The sequence below is a fragment of the Rhinatrema bivittatum genome, chromosome 6, assembly GCF_901001135.1.
Source record: "Rhinatrema bivittatum chromosome 6, aRhiBiv1.1, whole genome shotgun sequence".
NCBI lineage: Eukaryota > Metazoa > Chordata > Amphibia > Gymnophiona > Rhinatrematidae > Rhinatrema > Rhinatrema bivittatum.
Window position 1 is genome coordinate 312,858,163 of NC_042620.1, and position 22,308 is coordinate 312,880,470.

Here is a 22,308-nt window from a genome sequence, read left to right on the forward strand (position 1 = left end):
GCCCTGCGGGTTTGCCTGCCTCCAGCCCATGACCCAGGAAAGATTGTTTTCCCCTCTTTGACGAGATTACCCATGTTCTCTAAGGTTGAGAAAGTGACCCTTGGGAAATAGGGGGTCACACTAGTAGAATAAAAGCTGAATCACAGCAACATATTTATTAATCAATAGCTCTTACCTTCTGGATGTGCAGCTCTAGCACAGATCCACTGAACCAGGGACTCAGGGACTGGGTGAGAAGGGGAAATGTTGAACATGCAGCGGAGGATACAGTGGGAGCTTAGGTATGAGGGGGAGAGCTTGGGGTGGAGAGAGTAAAGACTTGAGTCGGGGACAAGTTGGGATTGGGGGATTGGGGGACAGGGTAGCAGGGACTGGAAGATGGGATAGGGAAAGAAAGATGGCAGGGGAGGTTAGAGCAGGAGCTCAAGGATTGGGTGGGGTGGTAGAGGAGGAGAGTGAGGACTCGGGGATTGGGGGAAAAATGTGTTTCTCCGATGTTGTACTGCATGCATAGTCTGACTGTTAGTGGTTTCCATTTCAGTTTTTGTATGGCGCATTGTAAGGGCAAATGTCCTAGCTCTGATCCCGTTATTAAGGGTGTTTCTGTGGACACGGAGTATCCATTTGTAAAACTGGAGGCTTAGGATTTCTATTAGCGTCCTGTCCCACAGTGTCTGTGTAACCTGCCAGCACACTGTCTCTTAAAATCAGCAGGATTTCTCTAAGGGGGTAGGTTTGGGTGTACCTTATTTCCCAGTCTCTCCACCCTCCATGCTCTCATGCAACTCCAAATAAACCACAGGACTCCCTGTCTTTGAGTCCAACTTTCATACTTTCTGTTGCGGTCCCGGTCGCCAGGCTAGCGACCGGGTCCTTACCTTTTCGCCGGCTCCCCACGCCCGCCGCGTTCCGCTGCTCCCGGGGCCGACCCGACCGCGTGGCAGCGACTCTCCCCACGTGGAGACGCCGCTGAGGCCCGTGCCTGACTCCTCCCCCCGCTGGGGAACGCGCGCGCGAAGGGACTGCTTTTGTAGGTCCAGCACCCGGAAGTGCTGAACCGCCCTGTTTTTGACGTCAGACGCCGGCTGGCTATTTAAACCGGCGTCTGCCTCCCTTACTTTGCCTTTGCAATGAGGTCGCTCCTTTGAGTGCTTAGTTGCTTCCTGCTTGATCCAGCCGTGCCTTGCTTCCAGCTCTGGTTCCTGCTTGTTCCAGCCGTGCCTTGCTTCCAGCTCTGGTTCCTGCTTGATCCAGCCGTGCCTTGCTTCCAGCTCTGGTTCCTGCTTGTTCCAGCCGTGCCTTGCTTCCAGCTCTGGTTCCTGCTTGTTCCAGCCGTGCCTTGCTTCCAGCTCTGGTTCCTGCTTGTTCCAGCCGTGTCTTGCTTCCAGCTCTGGTTCCTGCTTATTCCAGCCGTGCCTTGCTTCCAGCTCTGGTTCCTGCTTGTTCCAGCCGTGCCTTGCTTCCAGCTCTGGTTCCTGCTTGATCCAGCCGTGCCTTGCTTCCAGCTCTGGTTCCTGCTTGTTCCAGCCGTGCCTTGCTTCCAGCTCTGGTTCCTGCTTGATCCAGCCGTGCCTTGCTTCCAGCTCTGGTTCCTGCTTGTTCCAGCCGTGCCTTGCTTCCAGCTCTGGTTCCTGCTTGTTCCAGCCGTGCCTTGCTTCCAGCTCTGGTTCCTGCTTGATCCAGCCGTGCCTTGCTTCCAGCTCTGGTTCCTGCTTGTTCCAGCCGTGCCTTGCTTCCAGCTCTGGTTCCTGCTTGTTCCAGCCGTGCCTTGCTTCCAGCTCTGGTTCCTGCTTGATCCAGCCGTGCCTTGCTTCCAGCTCTGGTTCCTGCTTGTTCCAGCCGTGCCTTGCTTCCAGCTCTGGTTCCTGCTTGTTCCAGCCGTGCCTTGCTTCCAGCTCTGGTTCCTGCTTGTTCCAGCCGTGCCTTGACTCCAGCTCTGGTTCCTGCTTGTTCCAGCCGTGCCTTGACTCCAGCTCTGGTTCCTGCTTGTACCAGCCGTGCCTTGCTTCCAGCTCTGGTTCCTGCTTGTTCCAGCCGTGCCTTGCTTCCAGCTCTGGTTCCTGCTTGTTCCAGCCGTGCCTTGCTTCCAGCTCTGGTTCCTGCTTGTTCCAGCCGTGCCTTGACTCCAGCTCCAGTTCCAGGTTTGCCTTGTCTTCAGCCAGCCACGACCTTCGGACTTCCTCACGATTCTCCTTGTCTTCAGCCAGCCACGATCTTCGGACTTCCTCACGATTCTCCCTGTCTTCAGCCAGCCGCGACCCTCGGACTTCTTCACGATTCTCCTAAGTCCCAGCGACTCTGACCCCTACGGGCTTCTCCTGGGGGGGTCTCGGGTTTCCAGGGCGAAGACTTCACCAATCCGCTCCAGCTAGGGTCCACCTCCCGGCTCTTTAACAACTATTGGACTTTGTCTCTAATCAGCCGGCCCAAGGGTCCACTAATTGACTCTCTCCGTAACACTTTCTTGCTCATATATGACACAGGAAGTGCAGGTTCCAGTAATGAAGTAGTATGTTCAATTCAATAAAATTCCAAACTGTCAGCACATCAGTAAGTTGTTATTACTGCCTGGTGCAATGTAATAGTCCAACATCAGACAATGCTGCTGATACTTCTGAGAGTTCACTATCAGTGGAACTAGTATACCCCTAAGGTACTTACATAAGGATGGTTAGCCCCATGCCTCAGCAAGAGGAGTCCCAGTAAAACAGTTGGCATTTCCTCCCTGGAGCTTACAAATGCTGACAGGGAGCTGGGTCCTCTAGAACTGCAAGCTGGAGATGTTGCTTGTTCCAGTGCTCGCCACGGAGTGGCTCAACTAAAACTGAAGCATGTTCAGATGAAACAACACAAAACACTAACAACTCCACACAAGGCGCTGTAGTACCATTTCAGCTGGTAACCGTGGGTTACACCTGGAAGTACAGATAATTTATGAAGCACCAGAATTTGAATCTATTTTTTGTATGGTGAGTTGTAAGGGGAAATACTATAGCTCTGCTCTTCACGCATTGCTGGTGAGGGGGTTCTTTGGATGCAGACTGGAGGCGCAGGTTCTGTCCCAGCCTCTGCCTCATCCTCCTCTATTCTCTGCCTTCTTTCCGTTCTTTCTCTCCCTGTCTCCTTCCACTGAAGCTTGCTCCCATCTTTAACTCTGCTGCTCCTCGTGGAGCTCTCTGTGACTCATCTCTGCTGCTCCTCTGCTGCTACTTCTGGCCGTATGCTTCCTTCTTCAGGGCCTTGTGCTGTCTCGCGGTAGCACACACAGTGCTGGGTACAGCCCGCAGCCACCAGGCATGAAAATGTGAGCAAGCAGGCGTCTGGGATTTTTCCGTCCCTTGACTGATGCTAGCACTATTTTTTGTTTTATATTGATCTTAACATAAAGAATATTTGGTAATTGTCAATCACGTCTTCTAATTTACTTCTATGCATGTTCAATTGTCTCTTCCATACAACATATTGTTAAGTGACTTTTCTTGTTGTCTGTTGAACATTACAGATAATTTTGCTTTCACCATTGTAAATAATAATGCAACTAAAAAGACAAAAAAAACAACCCCTTGCTAATATCTTATTGACTATTTTGCTTGCTTTTAAGTTGGTTAATTCAGGTCTCATAATTTTTCAATTTATGATGGAGTTCACATCTTATCATAGCAGTGCAAGTAGAGAATGCATATGCTATTGTCTCTGTTTTTTTTGTTTTTTTTTCAAATATATTTGACTTCTTTTTTAGATAAGCGTCTTGTTTCTGACATGGCTAATTCATGTCAATAGGAAACACCCAGCAAATCCCAAAAAGTAGATCCATTTCCTGTTGCCGACTCCCAGGAATAAATGGTGACTTTCCCAAGTCTACTTGGCTAATAACTGCTTATTTATTATATTTATATGCCGTCATTCTGTGACCAATCATAAGAGTTTACAAGAAAAATATGATAAAAAGTATAAAAATTGATAAAACCATAAAAATACATTAAAAATAAGAGATGGCAGAAATAAAAGTTTAGCATAATAATTACAATAAAACAATTGTACATTTCCTAAATCAAAGAGACAAAAATATAAAAGTGGAAAAAAAGAAAACCAGTAATAAACTTACGCGAGGGCGCAGATTTGTTCACGCATGTTATAAAATCCAGGGTCAGCACGTGCAGGGGGGTGCACAATTGTGCAATCTGCGCGCGCCGAGCCGAGCAGCCTGCCTCCGTTACCTCCGACGCCACTCGGAGGGAACTTGTTTTTTGTCCCCCCCACCTTTCCCTCCCTTCCCCTATCTAACCAACCCCCAGCCCTAACTAAATCCCCCCCCCCTACCTTATTTCGTGGAGTTATGCCTGCCTCTGGCGTGCCACTGGCTCCCTGCCCTGGCACAGGCCGTTATGCCGGAGCACTCGGCCCCACCCCGGACCGCCTTCACGCCTCCAGCCCCACCCACAGACTGCCACCACACCCCCAGACACGCCCCCACGCCCCCGGACAGCCCCTTATTCGAAGCCCCGGGACTTACGCACATCCCAGGGCTTGTGTGCGCTGCCGAGCCTATGCAAGATAGGCTCGGCACGCAAAGGGGGAGTCAGGGGTAGGTTTTCGGGGGTTGCACGCATATCTTACACGCACAACCCTTTGAAAATCTACCCCTTTGGGTCTAGCAATCGATATAGCTCTCTGCGTCACCTTGCTTAAATGTGCAGTTCGTACCGAAGGAATACGTAAAAGATCCTTATTCGCAGATCTCAAATTTCGTTGAGGGGTGTAAAGGTGTAGAGAGGCATTCAACCATTCTGTTTTATCATTATTGATGGATTTACATAATAGGCACAGGACTTTGAAGTAAATTCTGAATTTTACGGGTAACCAATGTAGAGCTGGGGTGAAGTGATCAAATTTTCTGCAGCCCGTCAGAGCCCTGGCTGTAGCATTTTGTAATAACTATAATGGTCTTATTGTGCTTGCAGACAAACCAAATGGTTTTGGACTTTTCCTCTAGGAACATGTTCAAACCCCTTTTAAAACCAAATATGCTAGTCAACTACGTCCTCTGACAACAGATTCCACAGCTTAATCGGACGCTGAATGAAAAAAAATCTTTCTCCAATTTATTTAAAATCTGCTACCTGCTAAAGAATGGAGAATACTAGTTATTTTGTGTGAAGCATATACCTGCCATTTTCCTTTTGATCAAATCTGTGATTCCTGGAAGATCGGGCTTTTTCCAGAATGTCACAATTATACATCTTACTACTATTTACTGTGTTATCAATTTATTGGTCAGGTTAGGTCTGCCTTCTTTATAGACTCCATGGCTTCTAATGCAGCAGGTGGGAAGCACAGTCACAGTAGTATGTGTTGAGGTTTTCTGGTGGGAATGTCTTCTACTCACGTGGCATAATACTTTCCAATAAACATTGGCACCAGTTTGGCAGGAAAATGGTTCATTGCATATTTAAAGTATCTTGGGAGTTTTAATTCTGTTTTTTTTTTATTTGTCCTGATGATTGCTGGAAGTGCTGGCTTCCTTTCCACCCATCTGTGAGATTGGTGTTGTATGGCAGAAGTCATACGACCACAGAGACATTTGTGTAGCATCAGAAATAATTTGCTTAGCTGACTTCTAGAATGGTTCCAATTTTGGGCATTCCCATCATACACGAAGCATAGTGCCCTCCATTTTACTTTGTCTCCAACGGTTACCTGATACCTGGTATATATTTTGTTTAATCTATGAGGTGTTAAATATCTTGGATCCATTTTCTAAAATCGTTGATGCACTGCTGTCGAATGATGCGGTATTTCTATATCTAGAGAAAGTGTATTCCTATGGCCAGCAATGGCATGGTGGGGGGGGGGGGGAATGGGGAGAGTGAGAACGTGTGCCCATCCACCTCACCCCACTAATCCATGTCAATCAAAGGGGGAAGGGAGAGAACGTTTGTTTGACCTCCCACACCCCATACCCCATCTGCCAATCTAACCCGGTCGCACCTCCTTACCCTTTGTTCCCCCCCCCCCCCCCCCACCTATATAAAGAAATAAAATTACACCTATGGTCTAACTGTATGATTACTCTAGAAAGATCAGACTGACACCAGTCAATAAGATCTATTTACAGCTATTCCTACTTTTGACTTGAAAGTGGCCCTTGAAGTGTTAAGGGATATGCACTGCAATGCTACAGGTCTCATTACTGAAATGGCCATGAAATATTCTGACTCTTGCCATTATTTCTTCATTCTCACACTGTGTGGGCTGCAGGCCATTCCCTGATGTTCAGTCCACAGTTATTGTTCCCTGTATGCTCATGTCTGGTTAGCATCAACAGGATCAGTCTTCCTGTACAGGTCCCTCTGGTCTGGAATGTTTTATTGGGTATGTCAGTAACATTACTGTCCTATGATTACAGAGCCAGTATTTTTATTTATTTATTTATTTATTATTTGTTGAGTTTTATATACCGTTATTCGGTAGAGCCATCATAACGGTTTACAGATTATGTAATTATCATAGCAGTTGAGCACAGTAAAACCTTGTGAACAATATACATTTTCATAGAAGATTTGTAACAGTAAAGTAAGGTGAACATTTTCAAATATAAAACGCATCAAGTCAGAGAGCAAGGAGGGGTTGAATGGGGAGGGTAAGGAGGTTCATAAGGAGAGCAGGAAATAAGAGGATTATAGATGCGAGTTCGGTTGAGAGCTGGGATGATCAGACGTCTGAGAGCTAGTATAGAATTTGCGGAAAATAAATGTTTTTAGGTCTTTTTTGAATGTTTTCAGGTTGTGCTGGATTCTCAGGGCTTTGGGTAGGGTGTTCCAAAGTTTGGGGGAAGCGATGGAAAAGGCTCTTTCTCGTGTAGTTGACAGATGAGCATTTCTGATGGTGGGGATGTTTAAGTATCCTGAGTTGTTAGAGCGTAGGTTTCTTTGTGGATTTTGGGGGGTTATGTTTAAGCCTTTTAGTCCTTGATGATCATTGTTTAGGATTTTGTGAATGATGGTCATTGATTTGTAGGTAATACGTGCAGTAATAGGGAGCCAGTGAAGTGAGTTCAAAATGGGTGATAAACAGTGATTTCTTTCTGATACAGCCGGTAAGCAAAGCACAGACTGTATTGGAAGAGAGAAGCCAAGGATGCATGTTCCCTTTTGAAAAAGGCACTGTTTGAAACATATATGTATAAGTGTTTGTTTATTTACTGGCAAGCTTGAAGGATTGTTGCGTTTGGTGGTCCGCAGCCTGCCCCCACAAACCGCTGCCCTTACCTTGGTGGCTGAGCCAGTGACTCTGCCTGCTGATGCATCAAAGCACTGCTGCCGTGCCACCGAACACCACGTGGCAGGACACCGCCAGCCTCAACGCGCTGCGCCTCTCCTTAGGCGCATGCAGGCCCATTGACCTATTTAAACAGACCATGGCGGGAAAGTCCCTGCGGCTCCTAGTGATGATATCACCAGCACTGCTCTATATGAGGGCAGTTCCTCAATGCTCCCTGCCTCAGCAACAAGTCCAGCTACCTGGAGTAGTGTGAGCTGCTTCCCAGCCTATTCCAGTCCTCGTCTACCCAGACTGTCAGCCCCGTCTGTTCCTGCCTTTTCCTCTTCCTTGGACGGATACCTGGTTTTTGACCCTAGCCTGGACTCTGGATACTCCTAATCGCTGCCTGCCTTGACCCTTGCTTGGACTCTGAATATGCCTGATCGCTGCCTATCTTGACCCTTGCCTGGATCCTGGATATGCCTGATCACTGCTTGCCCATGGCCCTAGCCTGACCTTGGACAATGTCTCCAGTCTCCTGCAGAGACCCTTGCCTGAGTCCTGTCACCCAAAGGCTCATCCCAAGGGGAACGTGGGCTAGTAAAGGTGAAGTTGCTGACCGGTCTCTGCTGCGCGCCTGGGTCCACCTGCCGACGGTGGGAACTTGCAGGGCTCCTCCCTGCAGGTAGAGCCAATCTCACCTTAGCCCATGGGTCCACAGGTACAAAAATATTTTTTTTTTAAATATCACCAGGTTTTAAATAACAAAAAAAATGTGACTATGACATAGTTATGAAAAAAACTACTGGGGGTCTCACATCTATACAACACTATTGTGGGTAATACATGATAATCCATTCCATAGAAATAAAAAGTTGAATTGATACTTGCTCATACTATTAGAATATGTTGTTTTGACTATAATAATTAATTAAATGTAATGTTGAGTTCCATATATTTTTTTGTGATTTGGAAACAGCCACACTGTTTTGCTGCCTCTTGCAGGTCTCTTCAGTTTTCATCTGGCAGGTGATCAGCCCACTGGTGTATGTCTTCTAGATCAGCACCAGGTACATAGAGCATTCCTGGACAGCGTGTTTCTGTCAGTATCTGTACTGGGAGGCATCTCAGCCAGTGACTCTGCTAGGTTAGGATCGAGGGGTCAGCCACATCAGGCTCTCCCAGTCTCACTGCCTTGGTCACCTCGGGAACTTTTCTCAGCATCTTTTCTTCCTCACACACATCATGTACCTTCTCTTAGCTCTTCTTCCCCTCATACCGTGTCCTCTCTCTCTCTCTCAGCTTCTCCCGCCCTCACAGCCTATGTCCTTTCTCCCTATCTCTCAGCTGCACTCCCAGACCCACTCACCATCACCTATCCTCTCTCCCTCTCACGACTTCTCTCCTCTTTCAGACTCTGCCACTCTCACTGCTAGTATCCCTTCTCCCAGCTTGTATCCCCATGGCCCTTAACCCAACCAGCTTCCCCTCTCCCAGCTCTTCTCCCTTTCTCCTGACAAATCTCTCAGCTCCTCTCTTACTCCCCCTGTCTTCCATAACTCCTCTTCTTAAAGCACCTATCCCCTTCTCTCAGTTCCCTCCCAGCCTCATAGCTCCTCTCAGCAACTTTCCCCTCTCCCAGTTACTCATTTCCTTTCTCCTCCCCTTTCCCAGTTCTTCTATCAGCTCCTCTCCCCCTCTACACTAGCACTGTAGACGCAGACCAAAGTCAGGAAGGTATCTCCCCTGCATTGTTCCCCTTGCTGCTTCCTCCTTCCGCTCAGTCGGGGGGGGGGGAGACCAGATCAGCCACAGAGGACACACAAGTCTCTTCCTGCCTGCCCTCACCTATTCTGTTTCCCCTCCCCCACTGCTACCCCCATGGTCATCGTGCAGCACAAAGCTATCAGCTCTGTCACCTCCTCCCAGGCTCAGTGGGAGTTTGCTCTCCGCTAGCAGGAATGCAGGGGTCTGCTGCCCAGTGCAGGAGATTTGGCAGGTCTCAAAATGCTAGGTGGTCTCAGAAAAAGTGTGCAGTAAATAGAAAAATATTCCTGTAAAACTTCCAGAGAAAAGAATACAATCCCCTCAACATGGAGGGAGGCATTTTCTTTTCTGATGATGTCACCAATTATATATATGACATTATGTTTCACATTTAGTAAATTTCCATTGAAAAAAGCAGCATTTTATTTTGTATTTTTGTTCTTGCGGCTTTTGTTGAAGCTTAATATGCAGTCAACATGCAGAGGAATACAAAAAAAAAAATAAGCAAATCTGTTTTGTTTTCTTCTAAAGGGAGACAAAACATGTATCTCCCTCTGAGAGTTGGATTTAAACAATGACCGCTGATATAACAGCATTTACTAGCGGGTACAGGCACAGTGCCAGGCAGCAGAAGGCACACGGCAAAGCCAAGGACCTTTAGTGCAGACAGAGCATTAACTGACAGTGTACAAGCATAGCCCAGAAAGGATTATTCTTATTATAACCTACATTTTATTTTGGGTTTCATTTACAGGATTTAAAGGAGATTTTTTCATGTTTTCTAAATAAGCATTTGCCACAAATATTCTAAATAGTCAAATGTTAAGAAATAATTTTGTCCAGAGAATTGATACCCTGGGATCAAACCACACTTTCCAGCGAGTTGGTAATGTGGAGCAAGGTAACCAAACTGTGAACACAGATGCTGCTTTTAGTGCACTTGCAGCTCTGGCAGTGCTGCAGGCAACGCTCGGTGCTCGTGTCTATGTATAGACTTCATTTCCTTGGGCAGTAGTGGGGAAATGATAGAAGCAGCAGAAATGGGCAATTCAATTGTTTCTTACTACCTGGCAGAGGCAGCTTCAGGAAAGCTCATCACAATAGCAGGCTTTCACTGGCTTTTCCTTCCCTTCGCACACAGAAGGTGGAACTGAAACCATTTACAATAGTAAAGCATTAGTGGAGGGAAGAGAGGGAGGGACCCGCAACTCATGAGCACATCTTCAGGGAGGTCAGGCGTCACACCTCCCATTATCTAGCAGGATGCTGAAAAAGAATAGGTTAGTTTAGTGTATGTACTGGAATTGTACTTCAAAAGTACAAAGAAAGTAAAACTGAAGAGGCTGCTCAGCTGACTGACAAGGTATAATGCCAATTAAAGAATTTGCAGGGTCAATCATCAAATTGCGTTAGGGCCGGATGGCGCAATAAAAGGGATCTAACGCGCATTAGACACGCGATATTTAGAGCGTGGTGCATTAGCATGCAAATATAATAACGAATGTGCAAAAGCTTGAAAATTATGCAAATTAGGGGCTCCTGCCGCATTTAGTGGTGAAATAACGCGCCATAACGTGGGTTTCAATGTCAGAAATAACACCTTTTTTTTTTTTTTGCAGTAGAGGGCCAAGAAAGTTTTTATCTCAGGACAGCAGCCGTTATCACGGAACGCGGCTATTATTGTGCACAATAAAATGAGGCTTTCTATCAGACACACCCAGCAAGGACTCCTGGGCCAATAAAAACACCTTTTCTTACCTGGCCTGTCTTCCTTCAGTGTTAGGGGGAAGTTGACTCGCAGTGGGATGCTGGCGGTTTCGGGCTGCTCGGTGGTGATATCAGCAAAAGAACCACTACAACAGGCAAGGGAGGTTCAAACCCCTCCTAGGTAAGTCCCAGCATCGGAGCCAGAGCCACTGGGCCTGCCGGTGGAGTGTCTTGGCACTCTGCAGCACTGGTCACACAGGAGGGCACGGCTGCAATACAGGGAGTGTGTCTTTCATCCACGAGCCACATTGCTGGGCATGCTGGAGGAACACTTGGTTATCAGGTATCACCTCAGCTCTCAGGCTATCATGGAAATATATGAAGCACTCAGAAGGGATCTGGATCCGGTCACAGAAAGGTCCCACAATATACTGGGCCTCACCAAACTTTTGTGCACCCTTCATTTCATGGCATCTGGCTTCTTCCAAACAACAGTCAGGGCCATCGGGAGAATGTCCAAATCTCATTTCCCTGCTGTCTGGGCCAGGTCATAACAGCTGTACCTGCCCTCATTAATCGGTACATCGCATTCCCTCGTGAAAGGCAGGACTTGCTGGAATTGAAGAGAAAGTTTTATGCTATTGCCAACTTTCCAAATGTTCTGGGAGTTATCGACTGCACTCACATAGCCATCATCCCATCCCGTCACAGGGAGGAGATCTACAGCAACAGAAAGCTCTTCCACGCCATCAACATGCAAGTGGTCTGTGACGCTCGAATGTGCATCCTCGACATGGTAGTCAGATACCCAGGGGCCGAGCATGATTCCTTTATACTTAGGCAATCGGCCCTGTTTGAATGTTTTGAAGACAGTTTTTATGGTGATGGTTGGCTTGTAGGCAAGACTGATGCTTCTTTCTCTAGTCCCTCTCCGTGTCGTGTCGTCGGTCTCAGATGGCTTCGACCTCTGTGCCTCACCTTTCTTCCTTCTCTCTCCTCAAGCCTTGGGAAAATGGCTGTTGCCGCATCTTCATGCCGCTCTCTCCAATGTCCCCGGATCGGCAACGGCGACGGTGTTCGCCATGATTTTCCTGAGGGCCTCCTAGGGTGTACGGGAGCACGCCACCCACGTCTTTATCCACGTCATGGCGGGAACCTCGGGGGCGTCCCCTCCGAGTGACGTCAAAACATCCTGGTATTTGGCCTGCCCTTCGTTTGCTAACAAACTGAGTTAGCAAGGATTGGATTGGATTGCACTGCCTCCGGTCTAAGCTGCTCTGCCGCTTCCCTGCTGCCACAGGAAGCTCTCTCTGCCCTTTGGGGTATTTTCTCCACTAACCTGGGTACCCGCTCCTCGGGGGCCCATCTGCTCTATTTCAGGTACCTATCTTGGGATACCGGGTACTCGCTCCTCGAAGGCCTGCTCTCCCCTAATCTGGTGCCTGCCACTGAACTACTTCTGTCTGTCAGGACCTTCAACAATACAGCTTTCTCCTTCAGTGAGTACTAACTCTTCAGTCTGTCTCATCTTCGGCTTCAGCGCTCGGTGTCCACATCCGGGACCTGTTCCTGCTACGCCGCGCTGCCTATCACCTACTCGAGTGTGAGACTGGTCTCCTCTGCTGAGGACCCCTGGACTGCTTCACCGGGTTACCTTCACTGCTGCCCACTCCCCGGGCAATACCATCGAGCTGTACAATAAATACAACTTCTCTGTGTCTGCGTGTTTAGAGTCTAGCCTAGTACTGCGGTTCCTCACGGGGCTCCTCCCCGTGGGAGTGGCCATCGCCGCAGTACCCAAGAGTCCACTCCAACACCTCAAACCCTAACACTCCGGCTATGTGTTTCCAGCAAATGGCAATGACATGGAGGGGCTGTCGGGGATGACAGCACAGGTGACAAGTGGCTTGTACAGTTCGGTCGACAAGCCAACGAGCCAGGGCCCGGCTTTCTCTCTCCTTGCTGGAGAGGCCTGCTAATGTGGCTTTCCCAATCAATACACTTGCCACAAAGCTCTAACAGACAGATTCTGTAAAGTGTGCTCAGCCCTGTGCACTGTTTAACAGGGGTTCGGCCACGTGGTTGCGACTGGCGTCTATAACCCCTTATACTATAAGGGGTTTAGCACCTCGAAAACGTGTGGCTAAACCCCCTGAAAACTAATAGCGCTCATCACATGCAAATACATCTTGATGAGGCTATTAGTCACCCCTGATTCAAAAAGTAAAATATGCGGCCAAGCCACACATTTTATGCTCATAAATTTATGAGCATCCCAGAAAAGTGTACAGAAAAGCAGAAAATATTGCTTTTTTGTACACCCTCCGACTTAATATCCTAGCGAAATTAAGTAGGAGGAACCAAAAATGTAAAAAAAAAAAAAATTTTTTTAATTAAAAATTTTTAAAAAGTGTGCCAGACGGTCAGGATAGGAAAATGGACGCTCAATTTTACCGGTGTCTATTTTCCTAACTGATCACCGTCAGCGGGTTTGGAAAACCAACGCTTGTAAAATTGATCATTGGTTTTCTTAACCCACTGACAGAGCCCCTTTCCTGGGCCAAGGAGGCTCTAGGGGCGCGTAATCATTCCTAGCACCTCCTTTTAGCACGACCCCACATTTACATATAGGATCACGCACCCAGGACAGGGGGCTGGGCGCGCATCGGGAGAGCGGGCGATCAACACGGAGCGCCTGTTCTCCCGTGATCGTTTCTGTGTCGGCCATGGACTACATACTTCCTACTAGTTCATTTTAAGCTACTGGCTTATCAAATGCTCCCATTTGGAGGTGTTGAAAGTTCACTTGTAAATCAATCCCATTTGGTGTTCACACTGCAAGGACTCCCAAGTCAGGTGTGCCCTGTTAGTGATCTGACAGCCAGGATGTCACAGTCGCAGTAAGTCTTGACCATGTGCATTTTGGACCTATCAGTCACTGTGTCATGTCAGACAAAATGTGTATCTCTGGAGGACAGATTGCAGAACAAGCCAGGGACATTTACAATCATACCACGAGATTGCAGGCTTTCTGCTATGAAATTTGTGGCAGCTGTGATGTACAGTTTCAGTGTTAGAGGAGTGCAAGAAATGGCTTCCGAGATTCTGGTTTCCCATTCAGGAAGATCTGACACTGCATAAGCAAGCACTAAAGCAGGGGTCGGGAACCCATGGCTCGCGAGCCAGATATGGCTCTTTTGAGGGCTGCATCTGACTCGCAGACAAGTTTCGCCACACTTTCCCGCTGACCCAGCTGCTGCCCGGTCCTCCTCCGCCCGGGCTTAAAATGCTGTCAGCCCGGGCGGAACGCGGCAGGACAGCTGGAGTCAGCGGCACCAGCGTGCTCTCTCTTCCCCCCCCCCCCCCCCCGCGGCCCGGAAGAGGAAGTGGAGAGTATCGGGTGCCTGCGCGGCAAGAAGAGGCCACGCTAGTGCGCTCGGCATCGGCCCGAAGAAAAGAAGACTGCAGCGCGGCTCGGAGGACAATGAAGAGGTTCAGCCGCGGCCGATGGGACTCCGCCTCCGCGAGGGCTGAAAATGAAGAGGTTAGCGTTGGGAGGAGGCTGCTGCTGCTGCCGCGAGTTCCCGGGGTGGGGGTGGGGGAGAGAGAGAGACCTCTTCATTTTCAGCCCTCGCGGAGGCGGAGTCCCATCGGCCGCGGCTGAACCTCTTCATTGTCCTCCGAGCCGCGCTGCAGTCTTCTTTTCTTCGGGCCGATGCCGAGCGCACTAGCGTGGCCTCTTCTTGCCGCGCAGGCACCCGATACTCTCCACTTCCTCTTCCGGGCCGCGGGGGGGGGGGGGGCACCTGTGTGTGTGTGTGTGTGTGGGAGAGATTGCATGTATGTGAATGATTGAGAGCCTGTACATGTGAAAGAGAGTATGTCTGTGATTGAGAGCCTGCCTGTGAGAGAGAGCATGAATGTAAGTTTACCATTGGGAACCTGTATGTGTAAGTTTGTGATTGAAAACCTGTTTGTGTGCAAGAGTATGTGTGTATGACTGAGATCCTTTGTGTGTGAGAGAAATCATGTGTATGTATGATTAAGGAGCCTGTGTGTATAAGTAAGAGAGAGATCACGTGTGTCTGTGTGTGATTGAGAGCTGGTTTAGGTGATGGAGCATGTGAGTATGTGATTGAGAGCCTGTGTGTAAATGAGAGAAAGAGAGGACATGTTTGTAAGCATGTGAATGAGAGTTTGTGTGTGAGAGAAAAAGACAGCATGTATTTATGTGATTGAAAGCCTGTGTGTGTGTGTAAAAGTGAAAAGATAGACAGCATGTGTGTAAATGTGTAATTAAGAGCCTATATAAGTGAGAGAGAAAAAAACATGTGTATATGTGAGTACTGAGAGCATGTGTGTATAGGTGTGTCATTGAGAGCCAGTGTGAGAGAGAGCGCTGGTATGTGACTGAGAGAGGAGAAAGTTCCAAGCAAACCACCCCACCTCCTGCTAATTCAGAACAATCTCAGGACACCTGGATATCAAACGTTCCCAGGTATGCAGAGCAAAAAAATTTTTGTATCCTTATTATTTTTCATTACTGGGTCTTTGTGTCTGCTATTTTGAAATATTTTGTTGGTATCTGGAAATGTTTTATATGAGTTTTTAATTATTGGATATTCCACTCATCAGCTGTTTCAAAATATGTTCTTTTTGTTAGTACAGTTTTACTGCTGATGATTTTATATTTCTTGATTTGTTTTATAAGGATGGGTGATGTTTTCTTTTTTCCTTTGTTACACTGCATACAGAGGCTCTGGCTTGTTGCAGTTTCCAATTCAGTTTTTTCTGCATGCTTCTTGTTATGCGTTTTGGTCTCTTTATTCTATGTTAGGTGAGGGACAGCACGTGATTCAGGTGAGGTTTTCTGCTGGCGTGTAGTTTCTGTGTAGGACTCTATAGCAGCCTGACTTGGTCCGTTTTCCTAATAGGAGATGTATTGGTGTCTTAAGGCCTGGTGTAATATTTTCAGAGACTTATTGTACTTTAAAAGTGTGATCTTACATAAATGCACACATTTACTTGTATTTAGTTTTAAACATATTGTATGGCTCTCATGGAATTACATTTTAAAATATGTGGCGTTTATGGCTCTCTCAGCCAAAAAGGTTCCTGACCCCTGCACTAAAGCATTCCTATTGTGTCACAGTAAAAGGTGCCATGGAAGTTAGGGCTTGCCAATAGCCTTTTAAGGCTCCTGTCAGGCTACAGCCTAGCTTCTAATGTCTGATAGCATACCCGTTGCACGGGTTGCACAATTTTGGTATGTGATGCAATAAATCAGAAATTACCTAAACATGCCCCCTTTTTTAGTGTAGCCGCTACTGTGCCATATTTCTGCTTTATTTATAATGTTTTTATGATCCTAGGCCTTAGATAGTTGTTTGTCCTCCGCTGTTCCAAAGATCCCTTCTCTTTCTCTATGAAGTTAGCAAGTAGCACATTTAAGACTAATCGAAGAAAATTCTTTTTCACTCAGTGTACAATAAAGCTCTGGAATTTGTTGCCAGAGGATGTGGTTAGTGCAGATGGTATAGCTGGGTTTAAAAAAGGTTTGGATAAGTTCTTGGAGGAGAAGTTCATTAACTGCTATTAATCAAGTTGACTTAGGGAATAGCCACTGCTATTACTAGCATCAGTAGCATGGGATCTTCTTAGTGTTTGGGTACTTGCCAGGTTCTTGTGGCCTGGTTTGGCCTCTGTTGGAAACAGGATGCTGGGCTTGATGGACCCTTGGTCTAACTGACTCAGGATGGCAATTTGTTATGTTCTTTCTGCTCCAGCTGAAATTGTGGTTTGGGAAAATTTTGAGTGTGTGGAGAGAAAAGATGTCAAAAGCCTTCTGGGCAATCTAAAAAACTTTTCTTGCTCATTGGACTCATGCCCTTTTTCAAGGTTCTTAGGGAGGAGTTCTGTGTCTCTCCTAAACTCCTCTTTACAAGAAGGAAGGGGCCTACATGATCTTAAAAAGGCCGGCCCTTGCGTGTCTTGTGCTTAAGCAAGGCACTCTCCCTTTAGACAATCCAGCTAGTTATCAACCAATTTCCAATTTGTCCACTATGGGCAAATTGTTAGAAAAGGTTGTATACTCTCCAGTTGATGACTTTTTAGTGTTTTTTTTTGGAAAAAAAAAAAAAGCACACCACCGAGACCTTGCTTCTATCAGTAGTTAATTATTTATTGCAAGAGCTTGATAGTGGTGGTGCAATAATTGCCTTATTCCTCGCTATATCCTTTTGGAGCATCTGAGGCACAAAGGAATCTGAAGTTCTGTATTCATCTGGTTCAAATCTTTTTTTGGAGGCTACGGAATAACAGGTTTGTTTCAATCATTCTTTTTCTTGTTGGTTTACTTTTCAAGCTAGGGACGTTTTTATCAGCGGCCCTTTTTAATATTTACTTGAGGTCACTATGTTCCTTGCTTGACCATCACACTATTATGTTTCAGATTTACTCAGTTATTCTTTCCTGAGGGGTAACCTTGAGGTCAATATTCAGTGAGCCGGCCAGCATCAAAATTGTACAGGTAACTTTAGCCAAATATTCAAAGGACGAAGCCCTCACTGAATATACTAAGCTAAAGTTACCTGGATAAAGTTATGCAGGTAATTTAGCTCTTAGCCAGCTTACTGAGCATTGGGTTTAAAGGCCCAAGATGGCTGCACTAGCAAGTCTCGCATGAGCTTGTCTCCATCTTTATTCTTTACAATTACCTGGAAATGACTCATTCCACTTGAAAACGGCGGAGGCAGTTTCCCTGACAAGTCCTTTGGTTGGCCCGATGGACACCCATGTGAGTCGGGAAGCCCCAACACCGGGAGTTTGTTTGTTGGAGGTTGGCCAAGAGGAAGCTTTACTGGCCCCCCTCCCTGAGCTATCAACATCTCTGTTCCCGCAAACCCAGCAAAGCAGAGGTTATACAACCTGCCTGGTGGTACGGTGCTGCTTTTAGCAGAGGAAAATGCCCTGAGACCGTGAGACATGTAGGAATTGCCTCTGACCTGATTGAGGACTCATTCCTGGTGGCGTTGTTGTTCAGCAAATGGAAGAACGGATTCAGTTGCCACAAACTACTTCGTTTGAGATGGTAAGGCCAGTTACAATTACTCTAGAAGTTATCTGGGAAGCAATACGAACTTTAAATAAAAATATTTCTGATCAGATAACTCCAATGGTTAAATATATAAAATCATATGGACTCTCGATTAAAGATTGTGGAGACTGAAATCAAAGTCAATAAGAAGTTATCTGAGTCCTTCAAAACCAATATTGCCGATATTTATTAAAGCTCTTCATCAAACTATGATTAAAGATAATTCAGTTGCTTCAAATAGACTGGAACAGATGGAAAATCAGATTTGCGGGAAAAACTTGCATTTTATTAATTTTCCAAAAGATCCATTAATTACACCTAAGGATATGTGGAAAAAATATTTGATTGATACTCTTAAAATTCCTGAGCAAGCCTTGCTGCTAGTTTCACTGGGCCATTATATACCAGCAGGTCAGCCTCCGGTTCTTTCCCCAATTGAATCTGCTCAGTTGGAAGTTTCTACTTGAAACCTTGGAGAAAGTTTTGGTTACTCTGGCTACTTTAATCGTGTCTTTTCTACTGGAATCTGACAGAGATTGAATCCTAAAAATGATTTTTTGCAAACATTCGGATCCTTTTTGGGACTTAAAAGTCTCCGCTTATCCTGACCTTGACAGACAAAATGCAGAGTAGGAGCCAGTTTTTGTTTTTGAGGCCCAAAGTTTTGGAAATGGGTGCTTTTCTTTGTTGTGGAAATGTATCGTTAAATATCAAAATGCCTCATATCCTTTTTTCAACCTTCACAACTTTCCTCCTTTTTGTCCAATAAAATTTCTTCTCTTTCATGTTCTTTACCAGTAGCTGAAGGAAGAACGCAAGATCTCCAGAAATTAGTCTGTTCATTAATTAAATTGGCTCTCCTTTTGTATGCTAGTTATTTCTTCTATGTTTTACAATTTTTCCTGAGGTTGTGCTCTTGGGTCTCCAACATTGAGGACTTGGAGTTGTGAGAGTTTTTCATTACTTGTATTCTTTTTTTATTTCTCTATACTTATTATTTCTATATGTCTCATAGTTTGTATCTCGATAAAGCATAGATAGAAAAATATATTGGGTTTAAATGCAGCGGCCGTGCAGCTTCCATCTCTCCCACAGCCTCACGATCCCCCCAAAAAAGATTTAATAAACTGTGCTAGCAGTCCCAATCCCTTCCACTGCCTCTCGATCCTCACAATATGTTTTAATGCACCTGCAGAGCATCCCCTAGCCCTCCTGCCAATTTCACCCACGTGCCGAAACTCCCTCACCCACTCCCCAACAGTGTAGAGCTAAGCCAGCGGGAGAAGACGTTTTCTCCTTCTCCCGCTGGCTTCACTATTAAATGCCCATACCGCAGACAAGTGTCTTGACATTTAATAGGCATTTACTCACGACACTGGCTTTCTGATTGGTCCTTTTACTGACCTGCCTGCGCGCGCCGAGCCGCGCAGCCTGCTTCCATTCCCTCCGCATCCCCCCACCTTCCCCTCCCTTCCCCTATCTACCCCACCCCCCAGCCCTCCCTAAATCCCCCCCCCCTACCTTTGTTGGGCAAGTTACACCTGCTTCAAGCAGGCGTAACTTGCGTGCGCCGCCCCGGCATAGGCCGCAGTGCCGGGGGACTCGGGACCGCCCTCCTGGCCCGCCCCCGAACCGTCACCACGCCCCCCCAGACCCACCCCCTGCCCCCTGGACCCGCCCCCTCCCGCCCCTTTTACAAAGCCCCGGGACTTAAGCGCATCCCAGGGCTTTGTGCGCGCCGGCGGCCTGTGCAAAATAGGCGCGCTGGCGCGCACAAGGGTTTTAAAATCTACCCCATTGTGAGGATCGGGAAGCAGCGGGAGGGATCAGGACTGCCGGCACAGTATATTAAAACTTTTGGGGGGATTGGGAGGGACCTGGGCAGGCTGTGGCTGCACAGCCACTTGTGGTTTTTAGTTGTTTTTTTGTTGTTGTTGTTGCAGGGAGGCAGTTTTCTGGCTAGCTTTAAGACTGCTTTTTTGTTGACCGGAGTTAGGTGGAGAATTTTACCCAGCCTGCGCTGATATTCAGAACTAGCCGGGTAAATTTAAACCATGCCCTGGAACTGCCTCATCCATTCAACTTAGAGGGAAATTCAAAACATGGGGTTTGTCTGGTTAAGTCTTGAACTCAGCCGGACAAGTCCTTTTGAATGCTGACCTCCTTATGTCTGTACTACAACAAGTCCTCCCATAGTTTACCAGTAATTAATACCTGGTTATGCCATAATCACCTTATTTTAAATGTTTCTAAAATTGAAGCGGTCTGTTTTACAAGAAATTCTGATTATTTATCAAACCAGAATGTAACTTACATATCTGCAATGGGTGCTTTTATTCAGTTTAAAAATTCCATCTTTCTTTTAAGCCACCAATCCAGCAGACTCTTCATACTGGTTATTATAAGCTGAGATTCCTTTGTCACTTAAAACAAATTCTGAATTCCACTGACCATGACACCATTGGTTCAGTCCTTTATCTTCACTACCATGGATTATTGCAATTCCCTTTAAGCTAGTGTCCCAGCTTCCCGCCTGCAAGGTTTTGTTTTTTTTATTAATATATTTATTGCATTTTCCAATAATTATAACAATTACTGTCAAATATGAAATACGGATATTATATCATTTATCACATAAAAGAAAAATATCTATCATTAAGTACATTTCAAAAAAAAAAGGAAATATAATTACAGATAATTTAAAGAATGAATTAATATCCTAATCATCATGTAATTTTGCAGTATACATCTCAAATCTGAGCAATTTAGGTAATATGTCACATTTTAATGGAGGTATTTAGCATATTTTTTATTCTTACCAACTAATTTTTATTGACCGCACTATCACCCCGTATAAGCTTTTTTGACTCTAGGAACCTTTTTAAATCCTCTGGTTCATAATATATATATCTCTGATTTTCTATACTCAGGGAGACATTTAGCAGGATAACGAACCAGCATTTGATCCCCTAATTTATCTACTAAGCTCTTTATAGCTAAAAACTCCTTCCTTCTGCGCTGGGTTGATTTTGGATGGAAATATCCATATTTGATGATCACAAAATTTTACCAATCTATTTCTAAGGAATAAGCGTAAAACAGTATCCCTATCAGAGGGAAAAACAAATTTAACTAAAACTGTTCCTATCTTTTCCACTATCCCTTCAGATGTTGTTTCAAGCATTTCTGAAACATTTAAGGGGGTTACTTGCTCTTCATTTACTGTCCTTGATACTATAAAATACATTTTAGCAATTGTAGGAAATGCTTCAGTTGGAATTTTTAATACTTCCATGGTGTATTTTTTTTAAATTGATCATGTAATGATGTATACTTTGTTAACAGAAAATTTACAATCCTAAGATTTAAATATTTGTTTTCATTTTCTAATCTTTCTAAGCTTCTAGTATGAGCTGTCTCCCCTTGGATGATATTAGCTTGTACTTTCTGTATTTGTGAAATCTTTTGTTCTAAATCTACAATACGAAAATTTTGTTTTTCTAAATTTTTTGTTCTGATTTCAAGACACGACTATTCATTTCCATCGTTACAGTTGTCAGTTTTGAAATAGCTTTTTTAAAAGTAATAATCGCAGTCCAGACTGAGTCCAGCATGATAATTGATGTTTTTTCCAACTCTTTCAACGGGGTGAGGGTAGTCAATTCCTTCCCCCAATTGTCCAGAAACTGTGTCTCTTGATCATCTTTACCTTGAAGTACATCAGACTCTTGCAACTGTTTCTGGGACGGAGGGGAAAGAGTAGCTGGTGCTCCCGGGCTGAGTGAAACTAATGAGGCTGGTAACTCCATACTATGCTCAGCTTCTGGAATCACAACGCCTCTCTCGGGAGTTCCAGATGCTAAATTAAAGAAACGCTCTATTTCCCTTGGGAGAGGTCTACTGGAGAGGATGTAGCTGCCGCCTCTCTCAGTTTTCCCTTCCGTTTGGTATGTGGCATAATTATGCCAAAAGTTTAGGTCAAGGAGATGTTTAAGAGAGATTCAGTCCTTCTATATTTTGATATATACTGCAAGTTTGGAGGGAAGGAGAGGTTCACTACTACAATAGGAGAAATGTTAAAGTTAAATTTAATTTACTTACTTGGGGATCGGAGCATAGGATGGCACTTTGTATCAAAATAGAAGAATACCAAAACGTCTGGGCAAAGCCACGCGCCAACATCGACTGCGCGCCATATACAGTCCACTTTTAAAGGATCCAGAGCTGACGTCAGATCCGGAAGTGTGTGTGAAAGTCCAATGGGGCAAGGTCCTCCTTGCCCCCAACAATAGCAGCACCGGCAAGTTAAAGTTTCAGCTGGAACAGGTAATTAAATGCCTCCTTCTCCTTCCCCTCATTGAAGCTTACCAGCAGACTGCTTTTAAGGACCCAGAGCTGACGTCAGACCCAGAAGTGTGTGTGAAAGTCCAATGGGGCAAGGTCCTCCCTGCCCCCAACAATAGCAGCACCGGCAAGTT

General features: G+C 45.8%; 1 protein-coding gene across 3 annotated transcripts in view; it reads right to left on the reverse strand.

Moving 5' to 3' along the window:
* ST6GALNAC4 (ST6 N-acetylgalactosaminide alpha-2,6-sialyltransferase 4) overlaps positions 1-22,044 on the reverse strand; it is a 116,714-nt gene extending 94,670 nt beyond the window's left edge. The window contains exon 1 of one of the 3 annotated variants that reach the window (XM_029607506.1): positions 21,932-22,044. The gene's annotated coding sequence lies outside the window, so the exon portion shown is untranslated. The remainder of the gene's footprint in view (positions 1-21,931) is intronic. The other 2 variants (XM_029607501.1, XM_029607503.1) reach the window with 2 other exon arrangements.
* Between the last annotated feature and the right edge of the window lie 264 nt (positions 22,045-22,308).